The sequence below is a fragment of the Mirounga leonina genome, unplaced genomic scaffold (assembly GCF_011800145.1).
Source record: "Mirounga leonina isolate KUSES-001 unplaced genomic scaffold, KU_Mleo_1.0 Mir_127, whole genome shotgun sequence".
NCBI classification, from domain to species: Eukaryota; Metazoa; Chordata; class Mammalia; order Carnivora; family Phocidae; genus Mirounga; species Mirounga leonina.
The window spans coordinates 50,851,073-50,870,513 of record NW_023270316.1 but is presented as its reverse complement, the minus strand read 5'-3'; positions in this window follow the sequence as shown (position 1 = coordinate 50,870,513).

The following is a 19,441-nucleotide window of genomic DNA, read 5'->3' as shown; positions in this document are numbered from 1 at the left end:
TGTTTCTAGCCTAAATATCTCTTGAGTTTTATTCTTTTTTTAAAATTTTTTTATATTTTAGATTTATTTTTATTTTTTTTTAAAGATTTTATTTATTTATTTATTTGAGAGAGAGAGAGATAGCAAGAACAGGAACACAAGCAGGGGGAGTGGGAGAGGGAGAAGCAGGCTTCCTGCCAAGCGGGGAGCCCGATGTGGGGCTCGATCCCAGGACCCTGGGATCATGACCTGAGCCGAAGGCAGACGCTTAATGACTGAGCCACCCAGGCACCCCATTCTTTTTTTTTTTTTTTTTAAAGATTTTATTTATTTATTTGACAGAGAGAGGCACAGCGAGAGAGGGAACACAAGCCGGGGGAGTGGGAGAGGGAGAAGCAGGCTTCCCGCGGAGCAGGGAGCCTGATGCGGGGCTCGAACCCAGGACCCTAGGATCATGACCTGAGCCAAAGGCAGATGCTTAACGACTGAGCCACCCAGGCATCCCAGGTTTTATTCTTATATGTCCAAATGTTTACTATTTATCTTTGCTTCTTTGGGCCAATAGCGCAAACCCACCAATTCCAAGATTAAACTCATGATCTTTCATTCTAAATCATGCCTACATATTTTTCATCTTCATTGATGTCCCCAACATTCAGTCACCCAGCATTAAAAAAATGAGAATCATTTGGCTAATTTTTACTTGTCTTTTAAGATAACTCAAATAGCACTTGCTTCTAGAAGCCCCTCTTGACTACCCAAGACTGGCTGGTTGCTCTCTTTTGGGATCCCACAGCATCCTGCACATATCTCCATCATTGCTCAGCCATATATTAATGATCTGTTTATTTTTTTCTGGTTCCCTCATTTGTCTGCAAGTACTTGAGGAAAGTGACCATTTCATACTTGGTTTTGTGATTCAGCACTGAGGGCAGAGTCGAATCCTCGGTAAATGCTCAGGAATCAATTAAGAGGAGTAATTAGGACTCTTCAAAGAATATATGCTATACCTGGCTTCCTGAAATTCAAACGTAGTTACAGTGGCTTGAAATATTCTAATTTCATGGCCCCTGAAAGTGCAGAGGAAAGAAAGCTCTGTCTAATGTGGTCTGCTAAAATGAAATTATTTAAAAAGTCAGATCTTAATGCCGATTCTATGTCACTCAGTGGGGAGGAGATGCCAACTGTGTAAGTCATAGCCTATTTTCTATATGTTCTTTCTAAACTTGACAATCCTCCTCTCCAGAGAAAAAATTCTATTAAGTTAAACATTTAGGTTTTAAAAATAATGTTTTAGAATCAAATAATTAATAATTCATAGTATCTTGTGGCAAATTGTGTTAGATACAAGCACAAAATTTCTGAGGCTTCATGAATTCTGGTAGAAGCATAAAAGGACAAGCATACCCATACTTTGCTCACTGCATTTAAGACAGAAATGCTTTCAAAATATGGACTTCTCGAAAAGGAATTAGAGAGTGGTCTTTAGTCCTTCACCTACCAAACATCTTTTTAGTCATTGTAGTTGAGTTCCATACTTTTCAAATGAATCAGAATTTTGTTTCCCTTCCTCTCCTCATAGGTTAAGGGTGAGGGAATACCTCCCTCTACTCTATGCCATGTAAGACGGACTTAAGAGAAAGTGGTGTTTGCCAGAAAGAGAGCCTGACATCTCATCCTAAATGACTGGTGGCTGAACTGTGGAAAGAAACCCATCCATCCCCGTGTCACCATGGGAACACAGCTGAGTGCAGAGAGAGTTCTAGGGGGAGGTTAATGTGTGTCCTCTGGAGTCTGGAGCCAGAAATTGGGCCCTGACTCTGGCTTGGAAAATCCTAAAGATAAGAGGCTATGTGGAGATGCCCCTGAAGATTAGACCAATGGAAGAAGGCTATAGGGCTATAGGAAGAGTGTCCTATACATCTAGATTTTGGAAAGACAGAGAGGCAAGCTTTCTCATGGGTTCATTGGATACTTGGTGAAGTAGCAAGTTCAGGGGAATCTTAAAAGGACTCTGCCTAAGAGGTCTGCTTATTAGGACAAGGTGTTCCCAATAAAGAGGCTGAGTGGGGTATACCACTGGGGCGGCAGTGAGTGCTCTAGGAATGGTGTTGGATGTACTGTGTGCTTGTTTGTGTGTGTGTGTTCTGGGGTGGGTTCTTTTCCCCTAATTCCATTCTCCCTCTCTACCACCTCAATTGTTGAGGGGACAGAAAAAATGTTAGTAATGAGGCAGGTAGAAGAATAGGAAAGACCTTGATAAAAACTGAAAAAGTAAAAAAAAAAAAATTGCATTATTGGAGTGATCAGGATATCTATTGTACTCAATGCTATTGATGCCCTCCGAGGTCTCCTTTCTGCCTGATGCATCAGTCTGCCAGCCCCTGTGGATGTTGGCTGCTAATAGCTCACAGCAGCTCTGTGCTGCTGAGACTTGCCCTTGAGGAGCCACCTCACCCTGGAAGCTCATGAATCTCCCCTTAGCTAAACCTAAGACAACTAGTATTTTATAGGAATGGTCAAATTTCTGCTGCTGCTAGGATTGGATGTTAAAAATATTAGAAGTATTTTTGGGGGGTTGGAGGGAGATATCTATTCCTGGTAATAGTGAACTAAAAAATCTAGAAAAAAAAGTGTCTTACAAAAAGTCTGTTGGAAGCATCGAAGAACTACCAAAGCAACTACAACTTGAGGGGCCAATGTCTTAGAGAGAAAAGTGCAGAGAGGTAAATTTGATGACCAGGGACACTTTTCTCTCAAGGGACTGGCCAGTTCTAAAGAAGCAGCAGAGGGGCTGAGAAATTGAGCAGATATTGATAGCTGCTGGAAGGTTTGAGAAGCCCAACTGAGCTTTTGGTGGTCTCATGCGCTAGGGGACAAAAACTGGAATTCAGGGCCAACTCAAGGAGGAAGACCTTGACAAACCTTCCAGAGTCTTAATTAGGCCCCTGGACAGCCTATACCCTAGGAATGAGGACGGACCCGAAATAGACCAGCCCCACAAAGCAGACTATTCTCTGATCAGATTAAGATGATCTTTCTCTATTCTGTTAGAAGCAAAAGTAAATGCTATCTTGAACAAGGTAAAATTATCTACAGTCTCAAACTATTTCTTCAAATTTTGATAGCTAGAATTCAATAAAAACTTACTGGCAATTCCGGGAGATAAGCTTATGTTTCTGAAAACCGGGAGAAAAAGCACAACAGAAACAGACTTGGAAGAGATCCAGATACTGAAGTTATCCGACAGAAACTTAATGAACATGACGAAAATAAAGGGTAAGATGGAGAATTTAAACAGATAATAATTTTTAAAAATAATCAAATGGAAAGTTTAGGAGTTAAAAATAACAACTGAAATCAATAACTCAAGAGATATGTTTAATAGCAGGTAAAAAACTCTTAAGAGAGAATTAGTGAATTGGAAGATAAACCAGAAAAAAATCTCAACATAAGAGAAATGTGGGACCTAGTTAAATAGGTCAAACATATTTTGAACATATTTTTCATTGAGGCGTACGTTTAGAACCCTTCAGTGAAAAAAGAAAGACTTTGGAATAGAAGCCATATTTGAAGGGATGATGGCCAGGAATTCTTCAAAAATAATGAAAGATACCAAGAGTCAAGGAGCACTACAAATGCCCAGTAGGATAACATAAAAAATACCATACTAGGCATATCATAGTAAAACTACTGCAAACAAAAGAAGAGAGAGTCTTAAAAGCAGACAAAAACCAAAATAAGAAGTCATATCATCCCCAAAGAAACAATAGAGGTTAGCTAACAATGAAATTATCTATTCAAAGTTTTGAAAAATTGATTTGAATTATTTACTCAAAATTGTCAAAAAATAAACTGACCTAGAATTCTATCCCAGTAAAAAGTGCCCTTTAAAAAAATTAAATCAAAAGACATAATTTTAGACTCACCCACGCTCCCCGCCCCCAAAAGTCAGATAGTTTTATCACTAGCTGACCTGTGTTATAGTAAATACTGAAGTGAGTACTTCTGAAAGATGATTCCAGGCAGGAGCATGGAGAGAAAAGGAGAATGAAAAGCAATGTGAAGGGTAAATATATGGGTAGATCTAGATGAATTTTGAAAGCATAACACAATAACAACAACAACAACAACAACATAATAAGTAAAATTTAAATACCTAGGGGGTGGACACATGACAAAAATAGAACAAAAGGCTGGAAAATGGATAAACAGAACTATATTGGTCTATGATCCTTGCTTTATGTTGTGGTCAAAGTCAAGGATGCATGTTTTAATCTAGGGTAACCCTTAACGGAATAGTACAATTATAATAAACAAGATAATAAAAGGGGAGAATGGAATAATAAAAATATTTAATTAGAAAACAAAATAAAGCAAGAAATGAGAGCAAAAGGAGCATGGAACATATGAGGGAAAGAAAAATTGTATAGCAAGAGAGTAGATTTAAATCCATATATATCAGTAAGTGCATTAAATGAAAGGCTAAATACTCCAATTAAGACAGATACTGTCAAATTGGATTAAAAAACCCTTTATGCTGCCTATAGTGAACAACTTAAAAATAAAGGTGCAGAAAGGTAGATAGTGAAAGATGACAAAGATATTCCTTATGAGCATTAACCAAAAGAAAGCTGTTTTGCGAAATGAATAACAGACCAAGTAGGCATTAAGGCAAGAACTACTAGAGGGATATTTCGCAATGATAAAATGGTTAATTTGCCAGGAAGTAACACTGACAAATCTGCGTGGATATAATACGAAAACCTCAAAGTTCATAAAGCAAACACTGATAGAACCGAACTGAGTCAAAGGCAAATCCACAATAGTTTTAGGTAATTCTGGCATACCTCCGTCAGCGACTGATAGGATAAGCAGAGGAAAATAATTAGGAAGGATCTCGAAAAGCTGACCATGTTTAACACACCTGACCCAATTAACAAACTGGAACGCTGCATCCGACAACTGCAGTGTGATCTAAAATGAATCTCAGCCAACTTCCAAGTATTAAATTCATACAGAGGATGTTCTCTGATCATAGTGGAATAAAGCCAAAAATCAGTCATGAAAAGATAATTAGAAAAATCCCTAAATATTTGAAAATTAAGCGATGTGCTTCTAAATAAACTATGGGTCAAAGAAGAAATCACAATGGAAATTAGAACTTATTTAGGCTTTAGAAAGAGAACTGGTATCATTGAACTAAAATCCTAACTGCAGCTGTCAAGGAGTTAGCCCAAGGATCCCGAACAGAATCTTTCTTTCTCATTTTCTTTCTGTAAAGTTTTCAAGGAATTTTGTATATGTGACATGGAAATGCCATGGTAGGGTTTTTTAGGTGCTTATTCTATAGTTCACAGTATTCATCTTATAGGTAATATGGTCAACTTATAGTGGCTTTCTGGGATAATCATGATAATAATATTAGAAATACTGAACACTGTGCCCAGGCATAGAAGTGATATTTCTATCATCCAAAAGATCTGTCAGATGACCTGACTCCTTTCTTTTTCTTATTTGCGTAAAATGTTTCTCTTCCCTGGGAAAAATCTGGCAGATGTTTAGGAGCACAGTGAAGCACTTCACACCATTATTTAACCAAGCATACTGTGAGAAGTAATTAAGATTCCTGGTATCTGTTTGCTCAAATATGAAAGGAAGGGATCTATAAACAAATGAGACAAATTAGATATTTTTGTGTTCAGACTAAGGCCAAAGATGGCCCTTTAATACTGTTTTTATGTGCAAACTTTCAAAAGGTTGCTCCTTCTTAGGGAAGATTACATTATTAAATAATAATAATTATATCCATAAGTTAAGAAATGGAAGATGATGTCATACATTGCTCTTTCTATCCCTCTGATGAAGATCATAGGCTTCCAGTGCCGTAAGTGTTCAGGGCTTGTCACATTAGGGACTTTTAAAAGCCTATGAGGCCGAAAGTTGTGCTAAGTTATGCTAAAGTTAGTTCCTGCGCTCTGAGGGCCTTAGTCTTCCATTGCAGGTTATCACAAATTAAATGTCACAGATTAATCACTGGAGCTAGATTTAGGGGGTTAAGGAGCTTGTTGGTTCTCTCCTAGCCCTCCCATAGTTTTCACCTCCAAACCACCAGCCCATCAGCTGCAGAACACTATGGGCTTCTGTCAGAAATGCAAAATTCTTCCTTGTTGTTAGGATGAAGGGGCTGCGTTTGTAATATTGTGCTCATAAAACAAACTTCATTCTTTCCCCAGTAATTGGCTTCCTGCTGACAGGAGCGCTGAAGAGATGTCTGACAAGAGTTTGAATTGGTGTGTTTGTACCTTTCTTATGTATCTCTCTCCGTGCACTGCTTATATTTTCTCCTGTTAGCACACCCTTCACTTGCTAAAGATGAATTTGAATTTTCAATGTCTTCTTGTACAGTCTTATTAGTGATTTGTAGTTGAATCCAGTGCTCATGCCTTGGTAACTGTAAAATTTGTGATTATGCTAGACTGCATAAAATCATAAGGTCCTGGAAGTCTGAGTAGCCCCAAATGGCCCCGGGTTGTTTGTTGTTGTTGTTTAATCTTTTCCTGTTCTATGCCCCTTCGTTTGTCCAGAGAGACTCACTTGATTTTATAAGATGCAAAAGATCTATTTCCAGTGTCTTGCCCTTTTGTCTATTGTGGAGTACAATTTGACTCCTCTTTCTGAAGACAGTTCAAATCTGCTTTAAATGATTACTTTTTGGGGAAAAACATCCCGGATCCTTAAGTGCTGAGACTGAAGTAGTTTTGGGGCATGTATAAATAGGTGACTAAATCAGAATGGAAGTATTTCTGAGGACAGTTGCCATGTTAGAGCAGTAACAGAGATGCTGAAATGTCTTAGTGTCAGGGCTTAGGGCTGCTTTTGCTGAAATAATGGGTGAGAGAATTCAGAAAGAGGGTTTTGCATCTGTACTTATAATAACATTCCTTCCTCATTCCCATCCTCCCCTAAAACCATGAGATGGAATTGCAGTGATGAAATGTGTTCCTATTAAACTCTATAAAGAACACCAAGTAGGAAATTCCAAATGTTTTCTGTCTTCTCTTTATCAATTAAGAAAGTTTACATTTAAAATCTGTGACTGGAATACAGATCTTAAACACATAAACTAAGGCAGCAGTTTAAGAGACTGTGGTCCACGAAGGCAGGACTAAATCACATGAAAATCAGACATGATACTGCTTAATGAAGAGCAAATTGGTGAAACAATGGAAAGGCTTGGATTCCAAGCTTAGTTCTCCTATCTACTTCTTATGGTGACCTTATTAGAACAAGTCCCTCTGATTTTTCTGGGCCTCAGTTTCTCCAAGTATAACCTGAATGGTTTGGGCAAATGCTAAGGAGCCCATGAGCCTGTGAATTGTGCCTAGGGTACTTATCAGACTTGGATTAGTGTGTAGCAAGTAATTGACATATATGGTAGGGTTGTTATTCTAAATATTTACCAGCCCCAGCATAAGTACTCACTGGTTAAAATGGAGGTTTGGTATAAACAGCCAGTGGCACTGTACCTCTGCAAGCTAGCTACAACTACACTTATGGGAATGAAGCCCTGGCTATTTATGTCAAACTGCTAAGGCAAAAAAGCCTTAGGAATCACCAGTCCCTGTTCCTGTCTTTCTAGGTTGTTGCATCTTCTGTTAGAGAAAGCACACCTTGATAATGAAGAATTGCTGCAGAGAGATGACACACGTGCCCCAGGACACAGGCACATGATTGGAGATCTCAATAATGTGGTGGATTGTTAGCATAATGGCACTGGTGAATCGTACCTCCCTGTATCCACACCCTCTATTAGTCTTTTCCCACACTGACTCTGGCCTTGGCTTGCTTTGGCAACAGGGCATTAACAAATGCAGCCCAAGCAGAGAATAACAAATGCTTTCTCATTAGGGCTTGCCCCATCTCTTGCTGCTTTTGGGACATAGCCGCTGTGTGAAGAAGTCTTCTGGCCTGCCGGTGACCCATGGTACAGCTGACAGCTGGCACCATTCACCCCTAGATATATGAGTGAGGCTTGGACTAAAGAGCCCCCTGTGAGCTGACAGATGACAATAGAAACATAAGCAACTCCAGGGGAGATCAGAAAAGGAACCACCCAACTGAACTCCACCACATCTGCTGACCGTGGAATCAGAGCAAATAAAATGGCGGTCATTTAGGCCACTAAGTATTGGATTGGTTCAATATACAGCAATAGGTATTTGATAAAACAAGAAGGGAATCTCCAAGTAAGTGGAGGGGAGCGCCATGGGTGGAAAGGAAAGAGAGGTGAGGTCTCCTTCATTATTTTCTTCCTTGAAGTTGGGATCAAGGATTTGTGTCTAGTTCCTATAAACAGATCCTTTCTTCCTAGATGGGCCAAGAAGCTCCTTCCTACCTGTCTATCTGGTCAAGCACACTTGGTTTCAGGAAAAACATAGGTAGTTTATCTCTTTCCCTCTTAGTGAAGCACACAGGTAGGTTTTTCCCTCTTGTACTTTCCCCAGTCGCAATTTTTCCCTTTCAGAATGCAACAAGGATCAGTTGGCCTGGCCTTTTCTTGTTGACTCAGTGGGTGGCTATTATCAAGAAATTTCATGGAATATTATGGGAATGACAGGGTTCTTGGGAAGGAGGTGAGAAGATAAGCTTTTAAAATGCCTGGGAAATAGGATATTTTCCAATTGTCTATATATAGCCTGCAACCATATTGCCTTCAGCACATCTTTGAGAAAATAAAAAAAATCCATTTTATCTTTGTCCTGTTTCTGATATCTTCCCTCTGGCAGCATTGAGTCAAAGAGTTGATATGAAACAAAGCCCTGAGGACTTCTGCTTTTTGTCATAAATAACTCTAAAATTCGACAAATACATAAAGGCAACTATTTTCAGGTATTGAACAACAAGCGGCACAATCCCCCAAAGGAGGGAAACTCTCCCTATGTCCATCCAGATTTCTGCCCACGTTTCCAACTGTGGTACAGAAAGCTGGAGTCCATGGCAGAGAGTGATGGTCCAGATGACCTAAAGAGGCAGATAAACAAGTTCAGGGCTACTCAAGTGGATGGAAACTGCACATCAGGGCACTTGGGAGGAGGGAGCTGTGCTGGTGTGCTGGATGGTAAGAGAGGGAGTGAAAAATCTACATAGGAGTTCTCATGAATTCTTCACTGAGGACTGGGACACATCTTCTGGGGGCAAGATCACACAAAGCTTACTATGGTCTGAGAGTGAACACTACTGGAAGATGTTGGAGTTCTGACCCAGCCTAAGGAGAGAATTCTTGTTAGCACCACAAGCATTTATCTGAGACACCAGAAAGGTCCAACTCTAGAAGCAAGGACCATGTCTTATAGTAAGGCCTATTCTAGACCCACCCTATTAAAGCCTAAAAATCCAAGCTTTGCCAAAATCTTCAAGAGACACAGAGCTTGGAAATTGAGTCCACTAAGTTATAAGGAACAATCAGAGCTTTCCATAGCCTGAAACCTAGGCTAACAAGTTCAATTTACTAGCCAATAATTAATTTGCCTGTCAAAGACATTACAAGAAAAAAATTTATAAACTAATGTCCCTCATTAACATGGATGTAAAAATAAAAATTTTAGCAAATCAAATCCAGCAATAGCTAGAAAAAAGGGTAACACCTCATAACCATGTAGGGTTGACCCTAGAAATGGTTTAACATTTGAAAACCAACACATGTAATCCATCAGCCCAGCAAAATAAAGGAGAAATAAATAATCTCAGTACATACAGAAAAAACATTTGATGAAATTCTTAACAACCACATATAAAATCTCTCAGCAGATTAGGAATAGAAGGAAAGTTTCCAACATTGATAATGAACATATTAACTATATCTGTAACAAATACCATAGTTACTGATGTAACACTGAATGATGTTCTTCTCTAAGACTGAGAATATGGCAAAAATATTTGCTCCCACCACCTCTATTCAATATTGTACTGGAGGTCCTAGCTAGTGATATAAAGGAAAAAAAGAATAAAAGGAACAAAGATTCAGGAAGACTGTTTTTAATCACAAATAACATGACAGAAAAACCTGAGTCTATAAAAAACAAATAAATAAACAAGGAGACAATTCAAATTAATGGATGAATTTAGTAATGTTTTAGGATGCATCCAAGTTAAGAAAAATCAACTGTATTCTCTATATTAGCAACAAACACCTATAAAATAAATACTAAAAAAACATTTAGGATAGTATCAAAAACAAAATACTTTTAAATAAATGTAACAAAAGACACAAAAGATTTGTGTATAGAAAACAATAAACATTCCTGAGAGAAAATTTAAAAATTCTAAATAAAGAGATATACCCTGTTTATGGATTGGCAAACTCAATATTGTTAAGATGTTAATTTTCCCCAAATTGAAATATAAATTCAGTGTAATGCCAACCAAAATTGCAGAAGTCATTTTTTTTTAATTGAGAAGCTGATTCTAACATTTACACAAAACAAGCATAGTAAAACAACAAGAATAGTAAAAACAATTTTGAAAAAACAAACAAAATTGGAGAAATTATACTACCTGGTCTCATGACCTTCTATAAATGCTACAGCAATCAAGACAGTATGGAATAGTCGAAGGGTAGACACACTCAATGGAACAAAAGAGAGAATTCAGAAATAGATCCACATGTATGTGATCAATTCGTTTTGACAAAAGTGACAAGGTAATTCAATGAGAAAGAGATAGGCTTTTCAACAAATGGTAGGGTAACAACTGGATATTCATATTAGGAGAAAATAAACCTTGGCTCAGGGTACGTAACATACAGAGAAATTAATTCAAAACAAATCACACATCTAAATATCACAGATCAACTATAAAACTTCTAGGCGATAAGGTGGAAAAAATATGCATAATCTTAGGATAAGCAAACATTTCCTAGATAGGACACAAAAAGCACTAATCCTCAAACTTAAAAATGGTAATTTGAACTTCATCAAAATTAAAAACTTCTTCAGGATATACCATTAAGAAAATGAAAAGCCAGTCTATTGGCTGGAAAAATATTCATGCATATACATATATCTGGCGAAGAACTTATAATCAGAATGTACAAAAAACTCTTAAAATTTAATAATAAGAATGCAAATAACCCATTAAAAATGGGAAAAAGACTTAACATTCTCCAAAATGAAACATAGAAAGAACATATACACCTTAATAATAAGGAAGACAATCCGTTAAAACAGGAAAAAGACCTGAACAAACACTGCACCAAAAACATATGGAAAATACCAATAAGGATATCGGAAGATGCTCAACATCATTATTCATCAGGGAAATGCAAATTAAAACCACAGTGAGATACCACTTCACATATACCTGAATGCAAAAATTTAAAAAGACTGTGGATATCAAATGTAGGTGAGTATGTGGAACAACAGGACATCTCTCACACTGCTGGTGAAATGCAAAGTGGCACAACCATTACAGAAAATGGTTTGTCAGTTTCATATAAAATTAGACATGCACTTACTATATACCCTAGCAAATGCACTTGTACGTATTTGTCCCCCGTTCTTTCAAAATAAAATCATGTCCACCAAAGACTTGTATATTGATGTTAACAGTAGCATTATTCACAATAGTCCCAAATTGTAAAAAACTCAAATGTCCCCACAGGTGACTGATAATAAAGAGTAGTATATTCCCATAGAATAGAGTAATACTCCGCAATAAAACAAACAAAAAGAAATATGTGGAACAACATGGATGCATCTCAAAAATACACCGAGTGAAGGAAGACAGACATAAATGAGTACACATTGTATGATTCCTTTTATATGACATTTAAAAATAGGTACAACTAACAGTGGATACAATTCAGATCAGGGGTTGCCTGGATTGTAACTGACTGCAGAGTAACACTGAGGGAAATTTCTGGGGCTGGTGGAAATATTCTACAGTGATTTCATAGTGTATATACTTCTCAAAACTCATTGAGCTGGACACTTAAAATGAGTGCATTTTACTGTATCTAAATGATGCTTTAATAAAATTAATTTAAAAAATTGAAATCCTTTAGTGATAAAAATAACAAAAAACAATAGCAAAAACAATAAAAAGCCTTGAGGAATATCTTATTCAATTTTCTTTTTATTGAAGAAAAATAACTTATTATTCATCTCCATTCAGCTGAGGAGGATATAAAATATTGAATTGTAGTGTCATAAAATTTAAGGAGAGTGTAAATTTTGATTCAAATACAACTATGATTAAACCTTTTCACATTTGTTAATTTAAACTTTACAAAGGTGAGAGAGGCATTAATTGCCCCATTTTTATAATAGAGAAAATGAGCTAAGAGAGGTTAAATGGCTCACCTAGAGTCATAGTAAAGTAGAAACTGGGATTCAAACTCAGGTCTTTTGGCACTAAATTCAATGGTCTTTCCACTATACTATGTTGTTTGTCTTCTTATACATCCCTTTTAAAATACATTCAATAACCAAAGCTAATAATATCTTTTCCATTGCTAGGCCTTAAGTTGCATTTCCTTTGATGTTATTAGATAGAAAAAGACTTTTTCACTCGGCACTGAGTTTTTTTTTTTTTTCTTTCCAGAAAGCTTCCTAATCACTACATTTCTAGAGATGCAGGGATCTTTACCTTTCTCGCAGGAGGTATGGAATCTTTGAATAGTCAAATTAAATTGAATCTTATAAAGCATTTTTCTCTCCCCAACCTACATTGCTGATGAGTGTAGAAATTGGTACGGGGGGGGGCCTGGGTGGCTCAGTTGGTTGGGCGACTGCCTTCGACTCAGGTCATGATCCTGGAGTCCCAGGATCGAGTCCCGCATCGGGCTCCCTGCTCAGCAGGGAGTCTGCTTCTCCCTCTGACCCTCCCCACCTCTCATGTTCTCTCTCTCTCTATCTCATTCTCTCTCTCAAATAAATAAATAAATAAAATATTTAAAAAAACCAGAAATTGGTACAGTATTTCTGGAGAGCAATTTGGCAATAGGTATCAAAACTCTTAAAATCTGGCCTATCCTTGGACTGAGCAATTACCCTTTTGGGAATTTATCCCAAGGAAATTAGAGATGTGTGTATGGGTTTATGTGCAAGGATATTCATCAGAGCATTATTAACAATAGCAAAAAAATTGAAACAAGCTCAATGTTTGTGTCAAAGATTGTTTTCTTTTCTTCCATTGTCACATGTCTTCTTCCTTAGCAATAACCCTGGTTTGTAGATGGGCAGATTGCCACTCAGTAAAGCATTACATACATTGGCCCTCCCTTATAGCTAACTTGTGGCCATTGGAAGTGTTGTGTGTGAACACTAACTAAGATAGTCAGTCTCTGTTCTTTGGCCATTTTCCTTTGGCTTACTGGACTGTGGGTGTAATGGTTGGACCTGAACCATTTTGGAACATGAAGCCACTCTCTAAAGATGGCAGAATAGCAAGACAGAAGGACTATGGAATCCCCCATGCATGCCTTGAGACTTAATTTGCATGAAAGAAAATAAACTCCAATTTGGTTTAAGCACTGTATTTAAATTTTCCTTTACAAATAGCCAAACTTAATCTAACAAACACTATGCTCAACAGCAAAGGGATAATTAAATTATGATAGATACATAGAGTATAATAGAATCAACTGTTTAAATGGCATCATATAAGACTCCAGTAACATGAAATAATTTTCACAATGTAAGACTAAGAGAAAAAGAATAGGCTACATTCAAAAGCAGGATATGGATATTTGTATATATCATTTTTTTGTTATATAAACAAGTGTGTACATTTATATATAGATATGTCTTTCTATGTACACACATATATCTTTTGTATGTCTCTATATAGAGAAAAATTATATGTAAATATACACATATAATATAAAAATACATATATAATAATAAATAATAATAATAAATATAAAAGGTTGCCAACTCTTTGAATAGTGGAATTAAAGATTGTTTTTTTAATGTGAGGTTTACTTGTGTTTTTCACATTGAGCATGTATTACACTGATTACAAGAGAGGAATAGTTGTCAAAATAAAATAATCTTTTTCCTAAAACAAAGCAAGTTTAAGTGTGATTCACTAATTTTAAAGAAAAAGGCTATATATCAAAACATAAATAAAAGAAATGGAAATTAAATATTGAGGAAGTCTTGTTATAGTGTGCATTTTAAAATAGGAGCTCCTGTTGCAGATCTTGTTATATTGATGCATGAATGGTTATGATTGCTTTTTAAAGCTGTATGTGAACCAATTATTTAGTAGATGGGTGCATGTATATACATTATAGCTCCTACTCAAATAGGATGTGAAGCAGAGGGACATTCTAAAGATGACATCTAGCGGTTGCTGTGGTAACCTTATGGGCTACATTTTAGCGATCTTTTATGTCAATTTCTAGAGTTGGGATTGGCATATTCTTAGCTTTAACGTGCAGAAAGGAGACAGCAGTTGGTGGTTATTAACCCTCACAGACTGTATTTGTGGTTGCTATTCAGCATTAAAGAGAGCAGTGAAGTCACAGTAGAGGTATTGAAGAACAGCCCTAAAATGATTAAAGGAATCCAAAGCCTATCTTAGAATTTTCATGGCAACTTTAAAGAACTGTCACTCCTGGTAATAATAAAATTTCGTGATTATTATACAACACTTACAATGCATTACAAGCACAGTGCTTAGTGCTTTATAAACATCATCTCATATACATCTGGTCCCTGACTTAATCCTTAGAAGGGTCCAGCAAAGTGGTATTATCATCGTTATTTTATAACAGAATACAAAACTGAAACTTAGAGAGTTTAAATGAGTTGTTCAAAGCCACATGGTTAGGATACAGTGGTGCCAGGATTCGCATCCAAGTCATCTGTCCACACACTTACCCCCACTCTATGCAGTGTTCAGGGGATTGTCCATGATACGTGGTTTGGGTCTATTATAAATATTCCCTTTAAGGGAGACACTGCAGCAATGCTAGCTTATCCAGTCTACTCTTAATCAGCTACACTTATTAACAACAACCACTCCGAACATGATACTGTTGCTATTTATAAAAGTATGATGGGCCCTTCTTATGACATGGAAGTATACAACCAGGCTTACAAAAAAACTGTGCCATATCATAACTTGATTTGGAGTCTAGCTCTATGGTAAGGCAGAATGGTGGAAGTGGGGAAAGTCTAATTACGGTGTTGGGAGGCATGCAGTGGGAGAGATGCATCACAGCTGAAGCAGTAAGAAGGGGCTTATCCCCTGAGAGCTAACCTTTGAATAAGCTCTCTAGCCTGACTTCTCAAAGAGCAGCCCTGGAGGTGCATCGATGGCTTGTTGCAAGTACAGAATTTCTGACCCTACCCTAGACCTACAGAATCCAAATCTGCATTTTACAGGATCCTCAGGTGATTCGCAGCCACATTAATGTATGAAAAAACTGCTTTAAAGAATGTAGAGCATTGTAACAACACAGGCAGAAGGAACCACCCTGTAGACACAGGGAACAGCGTGAGCAAAGGCACGGCAGTAGGAATAAATGAAGCAGTTCCAGAGAAATCTCATACCTGGTTGAGCTGTAGCATAAACAGTGGAGTGCAAGATATTGAGTAGGAGAAAGATAGGGCTGAATTCACAGAGGGTCTAAGAGTTCTATCTTGTTCTAGAGGTAGTGGAGATAATGAAATATTTTTGATCAGGAAATGATAATTTTTATTTAATAGCCTCTTTAATTTTATAGAGTATTTAAGTTTCGTGATAAATGTAGAACCGAACCTTTGTGTAATAGGTAATTCTTTCATATATTTCCTTTCATCTTCACACTACCAAACAAATGTGTTATTAATAGGTGTACGTTTAAGGATGTTATTAAAAGACAATGGAGTAAATCCTGAAGGCAAGCAGGAACACTTGAGAATTCTAAAGCCGTCACCCATTCGCTGTGAAGGGTTGGATGGGTAAATTGACTTGGGAGATTTAAAAGTCTACCCCACGTTGTCCTCAGGAATAGATGGGGCAAGCAGATGAAGTATTGTCCCACTGTATTTTGCCTTGGTCAGGCTCTCTGCTCTCAGTCTGAGAAGGGACCTCAAATCCCTTCCCCCGGGCTCCTTTGATGAGGTTTCTGGGAGAGACAGAAGCTATTTTGTAAAGCTGTCAGCTGTCCTGAATAAGGGAAAGAGATAAAGCAGCCAGGAACAGGAGAAACAGATAAGAGGTGAATTCTCTTGTCTGCCTTGGATTAAAAGGAGAGGGGAGGAAGATTTTGGAAGGGTGGGGGTGAGTCAACCAATAGAATCTTCAGCTGCAGTATTCCAGCAGTGTTACAGAGACAAAATGAGTCAACAAAGACATCCAGTGGCTCGCTGAGAGACAAAGGTCAAGGGAGGGATAGGTGCAGTGGGATGCAGGATGTTTCATATTGGGATGGCTGCATTTATCAGGGTGAGTGAGCTGGAGGGAAAAGGTGAAAGATAAATAAAATCAGGCTTTCTGCTCTTGTACGTTGGCTTCTGTTAACTAGGACATCCTTTGTTCCCACCAGTTGGTGACTTAATCAGTTCCCTTAGGGATGCTTAAAGACTGATATAGGATCTTGGAAAGATTTGCATTGCTCCCAGTCAGTATTGGGTGTAACTGCTCATGATCTGACAACCTATCTGATACACTTGACATCCCCCAACACATCTCATGACAAAGAATTGCAATTAAAAAACCCCATCTGGAAAAGGGAAAACCACACATAGGGGTCATTGCCCATAGCATGTAAGCGTATCCTGTTGGGTCAGAAGATGCCTCACTGAGGTGTGGGTTCCCAGATCTGCCAAGATGGCCTCCCCATCCTTTGTCCTTTGTGATCTGAGCTGGGTATTGGGAATATATTCCAGGGGCTTTTCAAAGGTCACATGCCATTTTTTTTTTACTGGGGGTTCAGGAATTTCAGTCCCTTGTGTGCCGGGCAATAGTTTAGTGTTTATTTGCATCTGATCAATTCCACAATCAAAGCTGGAGACAGTGCTCAAATTACTCACAGTTTAGGGATCTCCATCTCCTGGCAACTGCTCTAGATACTCTGTTCATGCCCTTACCCCTCAGCTTGAACGACTTCCACTTGGGCCTCTATAAGGCCATTCAAAACAATTTCTTGGGGTGAGAGTCATAGCTAATGTAGGCCCCTGTATTCCCAGGTTGCATCTTCTAAATGGCTTTTCGTTGTGGGGAGACTGTCATTTTTCTTAACTTAGATATTCCAGACTTAGAGGGAGTCTGAGAGGTATCAGAGGGCTCAAGGCTCTGTGAGACCTTGGCTTTATCTTCCTCATTACCTTTTGCCCATGGTTTTTTAATCTTATTTTCTTTTTTGCACTAACTTTAGTTTGGTAGAGACAAATTTGTTTTCTCTACCCTTAAAACTTGCCAAGATTGCCAACTTTCAGCCCTCTTAGATTACTGACCTCAGTTAGAAAGAGACTATTTAGTGACATTATATTTTCTTCTCTTTCTGCTCTCAGAGGGACTATATTTAGTCGGAGACTATCCTTTTCTTGTAAATGTAGCCAAGCCTATTCTCTATTCTCTAGCTTTAATAGACACATCTGAATCCCAAAATATGAGTAATAGTTTACCAGTGGCTATGCAAATACATAACAAGAATGTAGGTCAACCTCTTAGTATGGTAGGTCTCCACAGACCTCAGCTAATTACACTTTTAGAGTCTATTAATAACAATTCCTTTCTCAATTTTGGAATCTGTTATGATTGTTTATGGAACAAGTAACAGAAATCCAGCTGCTAATTGTCCTGAACGTAAAAGGGGGATTTGCTGTTACACTTAAATGAAAAGTTTAGTGGGAGATCAGGCATGGTTGCATCTAGGTGCTCAGTGCCATCTCAGCATTTCTTTGAAAAATGTTGGCTTTATATTCAGGCAAGCACTCCCAACCTGGTGGTTCACATCCCAGCTTACATCTTTTTAGCTCAGCAACTCTAACAGAAAAAAAGAAATATCCCCTTCTAAGTGATTGCAGAAATAATCCTGGACCTGATGCCCAACGGCCCTGGTTGGCCTGGGTTGGAAAAAATGTACCTACCTGGAGAAATCACTGGGAGGATGAAATATTTTACTTTGGCTAAGCCTGGGTCATGCGGCCATCCTAGCACCAGGGGTGGAGGCATCTATCATATGTTTCTCACATGGATCGATTTGGTGAAGAGGTGGTTTCTCAAAAGAAAATTGGCTGCTGAGCAGGCAAAACAACAAATATATGCCCTGATAGGCCAGTTTTGAAATGGACTCAGGAAACCAGTTTTGTTACATGTGGCTGCACCAAGTCTTGCATATTACTCAATGAGTCTCATTGCAGAAGTCTCACATAATATCAAGTTCCATATACTAAGCTTTAGCAAGTTTTCTAGTTTAGAATTCAGATGATGTAATAGGGTTAAGAATTATGCAGAAGTGGCATATGGTGGTGAGACCCTCACAAATATTCCACAAATATTAATGAACTCCTTTCATGTGGTAAGCAATGTACTGGACAGTGGGATTCACATTTGATAAAGACATGGTTAATAGGTGGAAAGGGTCATAATGGGGGTAGGAAGTATACCTTTGAACAAATAAACCACATGATAGGCAAATGCATATAACAAAGGATACAGTTGTCTTTTAATACCCACAAAGTGGTAGGCACTGGGCTTTTTGCTCTCCCCACATTTTCTCACTTAAACCTCAAAGCAACCCCTCAAGGTAGGCATTATTCCCTAAAAATATTGAGATTTGTAGAGAGAAAGTTTTCTGTGATTGGTCCATTCAGCTGGCAAGTAGCAGGAGCCTTGGGGAAATCCTATTTGGGAACACTATACTTCTGTATTTGGGAATAGTGGGAAAGCAGAATCATTCTTTAAGCGATCCAATAACTTTAGAATCATTTATTTTTTTCCATCTTCTCCATCTTTTAGAGCTTATCTGTCAGGAAGTCCTACCAATTCTTCCTTTGCAATGTTTATCAGTTTTTCACCCTATGCCCCTTCCAACTCATTGTTCAGGTCTTTAACATCTTGTACCTGGATTGCAGGGGCCCTGTGACTGGTCTTCTCCTTGCTTCTAGTCTCTCTTTAATTCATTATGCTACAGGTGGGTTTTTAGGTGGGCGGAGGTTGTAAACCATACTGCCTCAGTCGTTTATTTGGCAAATATTTATGATAAGTAAGTCATCATGTGGGATCATGGTTTAAATCTTCAATTAAAACACAATCGTTTTTGAGGATTTTACTAATGTTGAGGGAAGGCAATCATCTCCCTTATTTGTCATAATGGAATACACATCACCAACTCCTTGCTCCACAAACCCTCAATGCTTTCTTACTGCTGCCTTAAAAGTGTTTAAACTCTCATGTCTCCTCAGGCAAGGAAAACAAAAGCAAAATTAGACTAGTGGGACTACACCAAAATAAAAAGCTTTTG